This window comes from Salmo trutta, chromosome 15 (assembly GCF_901001165.1).
Source record: "Salmo trutta chromosome 15, fSalTru1.1, whole genome shotgun sequence".
Taxonomy (NCBI): Eukaryota; Metazoa; Chordata; class Actinopteri; order Salmoniformes; family Salmonidae; genus Salmo; species Salmo trutta.
In genome coordinates this window covers 3,773,221-3,784,980 of record NC_042971.1, presented here as the reverse complement: position 1 = coordinate 3,784,980, position 11,760 = coordinate 3,773,221, and the positions used below count along the sequence as shown (strand labels likewise).

General features: G+C 40.8%; 1 long non-coding RNA gene across 1 annotated transcript; it reads right to left on the bottom strand.

Moving 5' to 3' along the window:
* Nucleotides 1-6,476: 6,476 nt before the first annotated feature.
* On the bottom strand, nucleotides 6,477-10,233 carry LOC115149671 (uncharacterized). The gene is made up of 2 exons (XR_003866927.1): nucleotides 10,197-10,233; nucleotides 6,477-6,692 (listed from the first exon to the last, which is right to left on the bottom strand). It is a non-coding gene; the product is annotated as an uncharacterized LOC115149671 (long non-coding RNA).
* Nucleotides 10,234-11,760: the final 1,527 nt, after the last annotated feature.

The window sequence follows — 11,760 nt, the reverse complement described above, 5'->3', positions numbered from 1 at the left end:
CATGCTCCTAGATCTTAGTGCCGCTTTTGATACCATCGATCACCACATTCTTTTGGAGAGATTGGAAACCCAAATTGGTCTACACGGACAAGTTCTGGCCTGGTTTAGATCTTATCTGTGAGAAATATATCAGTTTGTCTCTGTGGATGGTTTGTCCTCTGACAAATCAACTGTAAATTTCGGTATTCCTCAAGGTTCCGTTTTGGGACCACTATTGTTTTCACTATATATTTTACCTCTTGGGGATGTCATTCGAAAACATAATGTTAAATTTCACTGCTATGCGGACGACACACAGCTGTACATTTCAATGAAACATGGTGAAGCCCCAAAATTGCCCTCGCTAGAAGCCTGTGTTTCAGACATAAGGAAGTGGATGGCTGCAAATTTTCTACTTTTAAACTCGGACAAAACAGAGATGCTTGTCCTAGGTCCCAAGAAACAAAGAGATCTTCTGTTGAATCTGACAATTAATCTGGATGGTTGTACAGTCGTCTCAAATAAAACTGTGAAGGACCTCGGCGTTACTCTGGACCCTGATCTCTCTTTTGAAGAACATATCAAGACTGCTTCAAGGACAGCTTTTTTCCATCTACGTAACATTGCAAAAATCAGAAACTTTCTGTCCAAAAATGACGCAGAAAAATTAATCCATTCTTTTGTTACTTCTAGGCTCGACTACTGCAATGCTCTACTTTCCGGCTACCCGGATAAAGCACTAAACAAACTTCAGTTAGTGCTAAATACGGCTGCTAGAATCCTGACTAGAACCAAAAAATTTGATCATATTACTCCAGTGCTAGCCTCCCTACACTGGCTTCCTGTTAAGGCAAGGGCTGATTTCAAGGTTTTACTGCTAACCTACAAAGCATTACATGGGCTTGCTCCTACCTATCTTTCCGATTTGGTCCTGCCGTACATACCTACACGTACGCTACGGTCACAAGACGCAGGCCTCCTAATTGTCCCTAGAATTTCTAAGCAAACGGCTGGAGGTAGGGCTTTCTCCTATAGAGCTCCATTTTTATGGAATGGTCTGCCTACCCATGTGAGAGACGCAGACTCAGTCTCAACCTTTAAGTCTTTACTGAAGACTTATCTCTTCAGTAGGTCCTATGATTAAGTATAGTCTGGCCCAGGAGTGTGAAGGTGAACGGAAAGGCTGGAGCAACGAACCGCCCTTGCTGTCTCTGCCTTGTCGGTTCCCCTCTTCCCACTGGGATTCTCTGCCTCTAACCCTTTTACAGGGGCTGAGTCACTGACTTACTGGTGTTCTTCCATGCCGTCCATGGGAGGGGTGCGTCACTTGAGTAGGTTGAGCCACTGACGTGGTCTTCCTGTCTGGGTTGGCGCCCCCCCCTTGGGTTGTGCCGTGGCGGAGATCTTTGTGGGCTATACTCGGCCTTGTCTTCGGACGGTAAGTTGGTGGTTGTAGATATCCCTCTAGTGGTGTGGGGGCTGTGCTTTGGCAAAGTGGGTGGGGTTATATCCTGCCTGTTTGGCCCTGTCCGGGGGTATCATCGGATGGGGCCACAGTGTCTTCTGATCCCTGCTGTCTCAGCCTCCAGTATTTATGCTGCAGTAGTTTATGTGTCGGGGGGCTAGGGTCAGTCTGTTACATCTGGAGTATTCTCTTGTCTTATCCGGTGTCCTGTGTGAATGTAAATATGCTCTCTCTAATTCTCTCTTTCTCTCTTTCTTTCTTTCTCTCGGAGGACCTGAGCCCTAGGACCATGCCTCAGGACTACCTGGCATGATGACTCCTTGCTGTCCCCAGTCCACCTGGCCATGCTGCTGCTCCAGTTTCAACTGTTCTGCCTGCGGCTACGGAACCCTGACCTGTTCACCGGACGTGCTTGTTGCACCCTCGACAATTACTATGATTATTATTATTTGACCATGCTGGTCATTTACGAACATTTTAACATCTTGACCATGTTCTGTTATAATATCCACCCGGCACAGCCAGAAGAGGACTGGCCACCCCTCATAGCCTGGTTCCTCTCTAGGTTTCTTCCTAGGTTTTTGGCCTTTCTCAGGAGTTTTTCCTAGGGAGTTTTTCCCAGCCACCGTGCTTCTTTCACATGCATTGCTTGCTGTTTGGGGTTTTAGGCTGGGTTTCTGTACAGCACTTTGAGATTTCAGCTGATGTACGAAGGGCTATATAAATACATTTGATTTGATTTGATTTGATTTGACACAAATATATTAATACAAGTATTTGTATTTATTATGGATCCCCATTCGTTTCTGCCAAGGCAGCAGTTACTCTTCCTGGGGTTTATTATGGATCCCCATTAGTTCCTGCCAAGGCAGCAGCTACTCTTCCTGGGGTTTATTATGGATCCCCATTAGTTCCTGCCAAGGCAGCACCTACTCTTCCTGGGGTTTATTATGGATCCCCATCCTGCCAAGGCAGCAGCTACTCTGCCTGAGGTTTATTATTGATCCCCATTAGTTCCTGCCAAAGCAGCAGCTACTCTTCCTGGGGTTTATTATGGATCCCCATTAGTTCCTGCCAAGGCAGCAGCTACTCTTCCTGGGGTTTATTATGGATCCCCATCCTGCCAAGGCAGCAGCTACTCTGCCTGAGGTTTATTATTGATCCCCATTAGTTCCTGCTGTCACGTCCTGACCAGTATAAGGGTTATCTGTTATTTGTAGTTTGGTCAGGACGTGGCAGGGGGTGTTTGTTTTATGTGGTTCGGGGTTTGTTGGGATTTGTGTTTATGTAGAGGGGTGTTTGTTTAGAGTATTCCGGGGTTTTGGTTATGTTCTATGTTTTGTATTTCTATGATCTGTTTATGTTGTGTATTTCTTTGTGTTGGCCTGGTATGGCTCTCAATCAGGAACAGCTGTACATCGTTGTTGCTGATTGGGAGTCATACTTAGGTAGCCCTGTTTTCACATGTCCTGTGTGGGAAGTTGTTTTTGCACTGCTAGGGTTAGCCTGCATTACTGTTTGTTCGTTTTCTTGTTTTGTTTCGTATGTGTTCTAATAAAAGTTAATATGAGCACTCAACCCGCTGCGCCTTGGTCCACTATATACAACGACCGTTACACCTGCCAAGGCAGCAGCTACTCTTCCTGGGGTTTATTATGGATCCCCATTAGTTCCTGCCAAGGCAGCAGCTACTCTTCCTGGGGTTTATTTTGGATCCCCCATTAGTTCCTGCCAAGGCAGCAGTTACTCTTCCAGGGGTCCAGCAAAATAAAGGCAGTTATACAATTTTAAAAATGTTCACAACACACTGTGTGCCCTCAGTCACCTTGTCCTAGAGAGATTTACATGGTTATCAAAACGTCACACCACGGTGAGCCTAAACAAAACACAGCCCTATGGGGAAAATGAATGGTGGAAAAACGATGTGAACCATTTCCCTGTTTGAACTCTAGTCTGACAGCCCAAACAAAAACACACATTCTCAGTCAAAAACACAAGTCAGAACACAGCCTCTCTATTCTCTCATGTGTTTTCAGGTTCTCTGACTGGGAAAATGTCTTTCCACAATGAGAGCAGTGGTATGTCTTCTCCTCCTGTGTATTTGTATGTTTTCTTTCAGGTACCTTAACCGGGTAAATTTATTTCCACAGTGGGAGCAGTTGTACGTCTTTTTTCCTGTGTGTGTCCTCTCATGCATGTTCAGTTTTCCTAACTGGGCAAAATGCTTTCCACAATGGGAACATTGGAAAGGCTTTTCTCCTGTGTGTGTCACGTCCTGACCAGTATAAGGGTTAATTGTTATTGTAGTTTGGTCAGGACGTGGCAGAGGGTATTTGTTTTATGTGGTTCGGGGTGGTGGTTGTTGTAGAAGGGCATTTGATTTATGTATTCCGGGGTTTTTGGGCACTGTGTCATATTCATGTATTTCTATGTTTAGTCTAGTGTATCTGTTTCTACGTTTAGTTAATTGGGGTTGGGACTCTCAATTGAAGGCAGGTGTTGTCTCTTTGCCTTTAATTGAGAGTCCTATATATTAGGGTGTGTTTGGGTTTGTATTTTGTGGGAGATTGTTTCTTGTTTTGCCTGTTTCTTGTTTAGCGTGAGTGAGCCTTACATGACTGTTGTGTTGATCGTGAGTTCGTTGTTTATTATTTTGGTGTTCGTAATTTTGAGTTAAATAAAACGTCAAGATGAGCATCCACCATCCTGCTGCATTTTGATCATCCTTTCCCAACTACAACCGTGACAGTGTGTCCTCTCATGCCTTTCCACGCTCCCTAACCACCTAAAACTCTTTCCGCACAAGTAGCAGTGGTAAAGCTTTTCTCCAGAGTGTATTCTCTTATGTGCTCTCAGGCTCCCTAACTGAGTAAAACTCTTTCCACACTGGGAGCAGTGATGTCATCCTGCTGGTTTGGACGTCTCTGGGTCTGGTTCCCCTGAAGGACTCTTCCTGCTGTCAGAAGGAGAGTCTGGTCTCTCTCCTGTCAAAGACAAACATATTAATTAAACAGAGACCTGAATGAAACCTCCACATGATAAAACTTCCTATGAGGTTAAATCTAGACTAGATCCTTCAATCACCTGAAGTCAGTTTTCACAAGTATTAAACCCACTTCAAAATGCAGGTCTCTGTGTGCTTCTTAGGATGTCCAGGCAGGTGATTCACTTCTAACCGAAGTCTTGCAGGTGTTTACATGGTTTTACACAACTGCCAGGTCATCGAAAAATCTAATTTCAGTACGAGTGTATATATATATATATATATTTTTTTGTACCTTTACCCCTTTTCTCACCAATTTCATGATATCCAATTGCAACTCCCCTACGGACTCGGGGGAGAGGCGAAGGTCGAGAGCCATGCGTCCTCTGAAACACGACCCTGCCAAGCCACACTGCACATCTTGACACACTGCTCGTTTAAAGCCGGCCACACCAATGTGTCAGAGGAAACACCGTCGAGCTGGCGACTGAAGTCAGCGTGCATGCTGACCGCCACAAGGATTCGCTAGAGCGCGATGGGACAAGGACTCCCGGCCGGCCAAACCCTCCCCTAACTTGGACAACGCTGGGCCAATTGTGCGCCACCCTACTTTAGTGCTTTATTGCAAACAGGATGCATGTTTTGGAATATTTTTATTTCTGTACAGGCTTCCTTCTTTTCACTCTGTCAATTAGGTTAGTATTGTGGAGTAACTACAATGTTGTTGATCCATCCACAGTTCTCTCATATCACAACCATTAAACACTGTAAGTATTTTAAAGTCACCATTGGCCTCATGGTGAAATCCCTGAGCGGTTTCCTTCCTCTCCAGCAACTGAGTTAGTGACTGGGTATATTGATACACCATCTAAAGTGTAATGAATAACTTCACCATGCTCAAAGGGATATTCAGTGTCTGCTTTTTTTACCTATCTACCAATACATGCCCTTCTTTGCGAGGCGTTGGAAAACCTCCCTGGTCTTTGTGGTTGAATCTGTGTTTGAAATTCACTGCTCGACTGAGAGACATTACAGATAATTGTATGTGTGGGATACAGAGATTCGGTAATCATTCAAAAATCATGTTAAACACTATTATTGCACACAGAGTGAGTCCATGCAACTTATTATGTGACTTGTTTAGCAAAATCTTTACTCTTGAACTTATTTAGGCTTTTAATTAAATTTATAAACATTTCCAAAAACATAATTCCACTTTGACATTATGGGGTATTGAATCCATTTAACCCCAGTGTCTCTACTTGCACATTCATCTTCTGCACACCCTACCATTCCAGTGTTTAATTGCTATATTGTAATTACTTCACCACCATGGCCTATTTATTGCCTAACCTCTCTTATCCTACCTCATTTGCACATGCTGTATATAGATATTTCTACTGTATAATTGATTGTATGTTTGTTTATTCCATGTGTAACTCTGTGTTGTTGTATGTGTCGAACTGCTTTGCTTTATCTTGGCCAGGTCGCAGTTGCAAATGAGAACTTGTTCTCAACTAGCCTACCTGGTTATATAAAGGTGAAATAAAAATAAATACATTTTAAATTTAGGTTGTAATACAACAAAATGTGGGACAAGTCAAGGGGTGTGAATACTTTCTGAAGGCACTGTATATATAAAACTCCCCCCACACAGCAATCTAATAGCATCAGTAAAATCTGTTGAAATTAAACCACAGATAAATATACCTAACAAAGTACATCTATTAAACAATACATCACAACACATACATCAGAAATAGTTACACATTATAGAGATCCATTCATGGATGTACAGGTCTGTTGGACAAACGTTCAGAAATGTCCGCTGCTGATTTTTTCCAGGTGTCCATAGCAGACACCCTGGCCCTATGAATCCTGTCCGTGGACAAATTCTCAGTCAGAAACATAAGTCAGAACACAGCCTCTCTATTCTCTCGTGTGATTTCAGGTCCTCTGACTGGGTAAATGTCTTTTCACAATGAGAGCAGTGGTATGTCTTCTCCTCCTGTGTATTAGTATGTTGGAAAGGCTTTTCTCCCGTGTGTGTTCTCTCATGCCCAACCAGGGCTCCTAACTGAGTAAAGTTCTTCCCACAGTGGGAACAGTGGTAGGGCTTTTCTCCTGTATGTGTTCTCTCGTGCATTTTCAGGCTCCCAAACCACCTAAAACTCTTTCCACAGTGGGAGCAGTGGTGTTGGTTAGGCGTCTCTGGGTCTGTTTCCTCTGAGGAACTCTTCCCGCTGTCAGAGTCTGGTCTCTCTCCTGCAAAAGACAAACAGATTATTTAGTTAAACAGAGAGTCCTGAATGAAACCTCCATTCAATAAAATTGTAATAGATCATGTTATGTTTACAGGCTGATCAGAGCTCTATAATAATAGATAATGTTATGTTTATAGGCTGAGCAGAGCTCTATAATAATAGAGAATGTCATGTTTACAGGCTGAGCAGAGCTCTATAATAATAGATAATGTCATGTTACAGGCTGAGCAGAGCTCTATAATAATAGATAATGTCATGTTTACAGGCTGAACAGAGCTCTATAATAATAGATCATGTTTATAGGCTGAGCAGAGCTCTATAATAATAGATAATGTCATGTTTATAGGCTGATCAGAGCTCTATAATAATAGATAAGGTCATGTTTATTGGCTGAGCAGAGCTCTATAATAATAGATAATGTCATGTTTATAGGCTGATCAGAGCTCTATAATAATAGATAATGTCATGTTTATAGGCTGAACAGAGCTCTATAATAATAGATAAGGTCATGTTTATTGGCTGAGCAGAGCTCTATAATAATAGATAATGTCATGTTTATAGGCTGATCAGAGCTCTATGATAATAGATAATGTCATGTTTATAGGCTGAACAGAGCTATATAATAATAGATAACGTCATGTTTATAGGCTGATCAGAGCTCTATAATAATAGATAATGTCATGTTTATAGGCTGAGCAGAGCTCTATAATAATAGATAATGTCATGTTTCAGGCTGATCAGAGCTCTATAATAATAGATAATGTCATGTTTATAGGCTGAGCAGAGCTCTATAATAATAGATAATGTCATGTTTTAGGCTGAGCAGAGCTCTATAATAATAGATAATGTATTGTTTATAAGCTGGTCAGAGCTCTATAATAATAGATAATGTCACGTTTATAGGCTGAGCAGAGCTCTATAATAATAGATAATGTCATGTTTATAGGCTGAGCAGAGCTCTATAATAATAGATAATGTCATGTTTATAGGCTGAGCAGAGCTCTATAACAATAGATAAGGTCATGTTTACAGGCTGAGCAGAGCTCTATAATAATAGATAAGGTCATGTTTACAGGCTGATCAGAGCTCTATAATAATAGATAATGTCATGTTTTAGGCTGAACAGAGCTCTATAATAATAGATAATGTCATGTTTACAGGCTGAGCAGAGCTCTACAATAATAGAGAATGTCATGGTTATAGGCTGAGCAGAGCTCTATAATAATAGATAATGTCATGTTTATAGGCTGAGCAGAGCTCTATAATAATAGATAATGTCATGTTTACAGGCTGAGCAGAGCTCTATAATAATAGATAATGTCATGTTTACAGGCTGAGCAGAGCTCTACAATAATAGAGAATGTCATGGTTATAGGCTGAGCAGAGCTCTATAATAATAGATAATGTCATGTTTATAGGCTGAGCAGAGCTCTATAATAATAGATAATGTCATGTTTACAGGCTGAGCAGAGCTCTATAATAATAGATAATGTCATGTTTACAGGCTGAGCAGAGCTCTACAATAATAGAGAATGTCATGGTTATAGGCTGAGCAGAGCTCTATAATAATAGATAATGTCATGTTTATAGGCTGAGCAGAGCTCTATAATAATAGATAATGTCATGTTTCAGGCTGATCAGAGCTCTATAATAATAGATAATGTCATGTTTATAGGCTGAGCAGAGCTCTATAATAATAGATAATGTCATGTTTTAGGCTGAGCAGAGCTCTATAATAATAGATAATGTATTGTTTATAAGCTGGTCAGAGCTCTATAATAATAGATAATGTCACGTTTATAGGCTGAGCAGAGCTCTATAATAATAGATAATGTCATGTTTATAGGCTGAGCAGAGCTCTATAATAATAGATAATGTCATGTTTATAGGCTGAGCAGAGCTCTATAACAATAGATAAGGTCATGTTTACAGGCTGAGCAGAGCTCTATAATAATAGATAAGGTCATGTTTACAGGCTGATCAGAGCTCTATAATAATAGATAATGTCATGTTTTAGGCTGAACAGAGCTCTATAATAATAGATAATGTCATGTTTACAGGCTGAGCAGAGCTCTACAATAATAGAGAATGTCATGGTTATAGGCTGAGCAGAGCTCTATAATAATAGATAATGTCATGTTTATAGGCTGAGCAGAGCTCTATAATAATAGATAATGTCATGTTTACAGGCTGAGCAGAGCTCTATAATAATAGATAATGTCATGTTTACAGGCTGAGCAGAGCTCTACAATAATAGAGAATGTCATGGTTATAGGCTGAGCAGAGCTCTATAATAATAGATAATGTAATGTTTATAGGCTGAGCAGAGCTCAATAATAATAGATAATGTCATGTTTATAGGCTGAGCAGAGCTCTATAATAATAGATAATGTCATGTTTACAGGCTGAGCAGAACTCTATAATAATATATGTTACTATTTCAGTCAATGTTATAGGCTGCAGTTGATCCATTGTTAATAACGTGTTGTTGGTGGCCCACTTCATCTCTAAAGTAATAATGGACATTACTATCTTCTCTAAATGATATATTTTTTGTTTAGCCACACCTTTCCTTCAACATTTTTATTTTGAAGACTTACAAACTCACAGACGTTTTCTAATATGTTCAGTCTCCCCATAACGCTTGTCCTTTTGCTAATATGTTCAGTCTCCCCAAAACACATGTCCTTTTTCTAATATGTTCAGTCTCCCCATAACGCTTGTCCCTTTGCTAATATGTTCAGTCTCCCCAAAACACATGTCCTTTTGCTAATATGTTCAGTCTCCCCAAAACACATGTCCTTTTGCTAATATGTTCAGTCTCCCCAAAACCACTGTCCTTTTGCTAATATGTTCAGTCTCCCCAAAACCACTGTCCATTTCATGTCAATAATGCTTCTTATTTTATGTATTTCTCCAACATTATTTAGAAATCAGCGTTTTGCTGGTATACACACTCTACACAAGGCCTACAATGGACACACGTCAAAAGTTTCATTTCTAACTTTTTACCAGTCTGTGAGAATTAAGTTGTGATTTTGTGGTGGTGGGGGGGGGGGACTCTGATGGTATACACATGTTACAGTTAAGCAATAAGGCCAGAGGAAGTGTGGTATATGGCCAATATAGCACGGTTAAAGACTGTCCTTACGCACAACAGAGTGCCTGGATACAGCCCTTAGCCGTGGTATATTGGCCATCTATCACAAACCCGAAGTGTCTTATTGCAATTATAAACTGGTTACCAACGTAATCAGAACAGTAAAAATACATGACATACCCATGGTATACGGCCTGATATACCACAGCTGTCAGCCAATCAGCATTCAGGGCTTTAATCACCCATTTTAAAATGTAGCTTTAACATTATATTATAACATAAATTCCTATAGTACAGAACAACATTTTCAAGTATAGAATTTCAGTAGCATGCTGCTTTAAAACAACACATTCATTCGTTCAAAACCTTTGGACAGTTAGAGCCCGTTTTTAAGACAGTACTTACTGATGGTAATCAGATCTCCTGACTCCTCTGTCAATATTGACCGTTATCTCTCCTTCTTTCTCCTTCTTCACTCCATAAACTGCATCCTCCTCTTTCTCTTCCTCCTCTTCTTTTACTGTAACATCCTCCTCCTCTTTCACTCTGAACGCCTCTTCTTCTTTCACTGAAACGTCTTTCTCTTCTTCTTTCACTGTAACAGCCTCACCCTCTACTTCTTGTTTTACTGTAACATCCTCCTCTTCCTTCTCCTCTTTCACGACAATGTTCAGCCACAGAGCTTCTTTCTCCGTCCAACAGACCTCTTCTTTAGCAGGCGAGGAATACATCAGTGAGCTCATGGTCGGGGATGTTAGCTAGCTAGCTAGTTAGCATGAGCGACTAGTTTAGTACTAGGCTAACTTATCAAGCCAGCTAGTTGACTAACAATGTACCTATAACATTTAAATGGGGGCAATTAACTAGATGTCGGAAGTATATTTAAAACACAGAGGCAAATATGCACAGAAACAGTCTAAATGTTTCGGCTGTTGGCTACCAAGGTGGCTGACTCGTTGTTGTTGATCCGTTCCGTCCACTAGATTATACGTCACGCTGCAGCATCGCCTGAAAAGACGCACATCGCCGTCTGCTGACTGGAGGGAAACGCAGTTAAGATTGTTTTTTTTGTTGCACACAAATTTATTTTTCATTCCTTTCATGAAATATTAATATTATATTGAGAGGTTCAAATAGAGCACTGTATATTTTAAGTGAGAATTTAAAACATGCTATCATTCACATCTGTATTTAAGGCAGTTTCATATTCATTAATTAATTTGGTCACTGCGCTCAATGCAATGGCACTTACAAATGTAGATCCTTCAAACACCCCCAAACAGGGAAACAGATCCCAATCACAGGTGTTATCAGGTGCACCACTAAGGCAGTTATTTATCTTTTAATTTGTCCTTGTGGTAAAATCCTTTTGGAAGCGAACCCCTTGATTTCGTCCCTACATTATATCGGCATCGAACACGTCACCCTCCCTAGGAGAGGGGGTGACCTCGACAATTTATTGTTAAAAACAAGAGGCTGTCTGGATCTTTAATTTAAAACCTGTTGGGGATAGGGGGCAGTATTGAGAATTTTGGAAAAAATATGTTCCCATTTTTAACTGCCTCCTACACCAACTCAGAAGCTAGAATATGCATATTATTGTTCAGGTTTGGATAGAAAACACTCTGAATTTTCTAAAACTGTTTGAATGGTGTCTGTGAGTATAACAGAACTCCTATGGCAGGCAAAAACCTGAAAAGGTTTCAAGCAGCAAGTGGCCTGTCTGACAAGGAGTCGTGCGTCTTGCATCTTTTTATTGAAAAGTAAGGATCTTAGCTGTAACGTGACAATTCCCATAGGCTCTCAGAACCCGGGAAATAACTGAAGGTTTACGAGGCAGCCTCAGGCTGAAACACATTATCGGCTTTGGCAAGTGGCGGATCAGAGGACCTTTGAATGAGGCGCGTGCACGATTCGCTCCTGAGGAGAAATTTTATTCGGCTGTTTAGGCTCAATGCATATTCCCGGT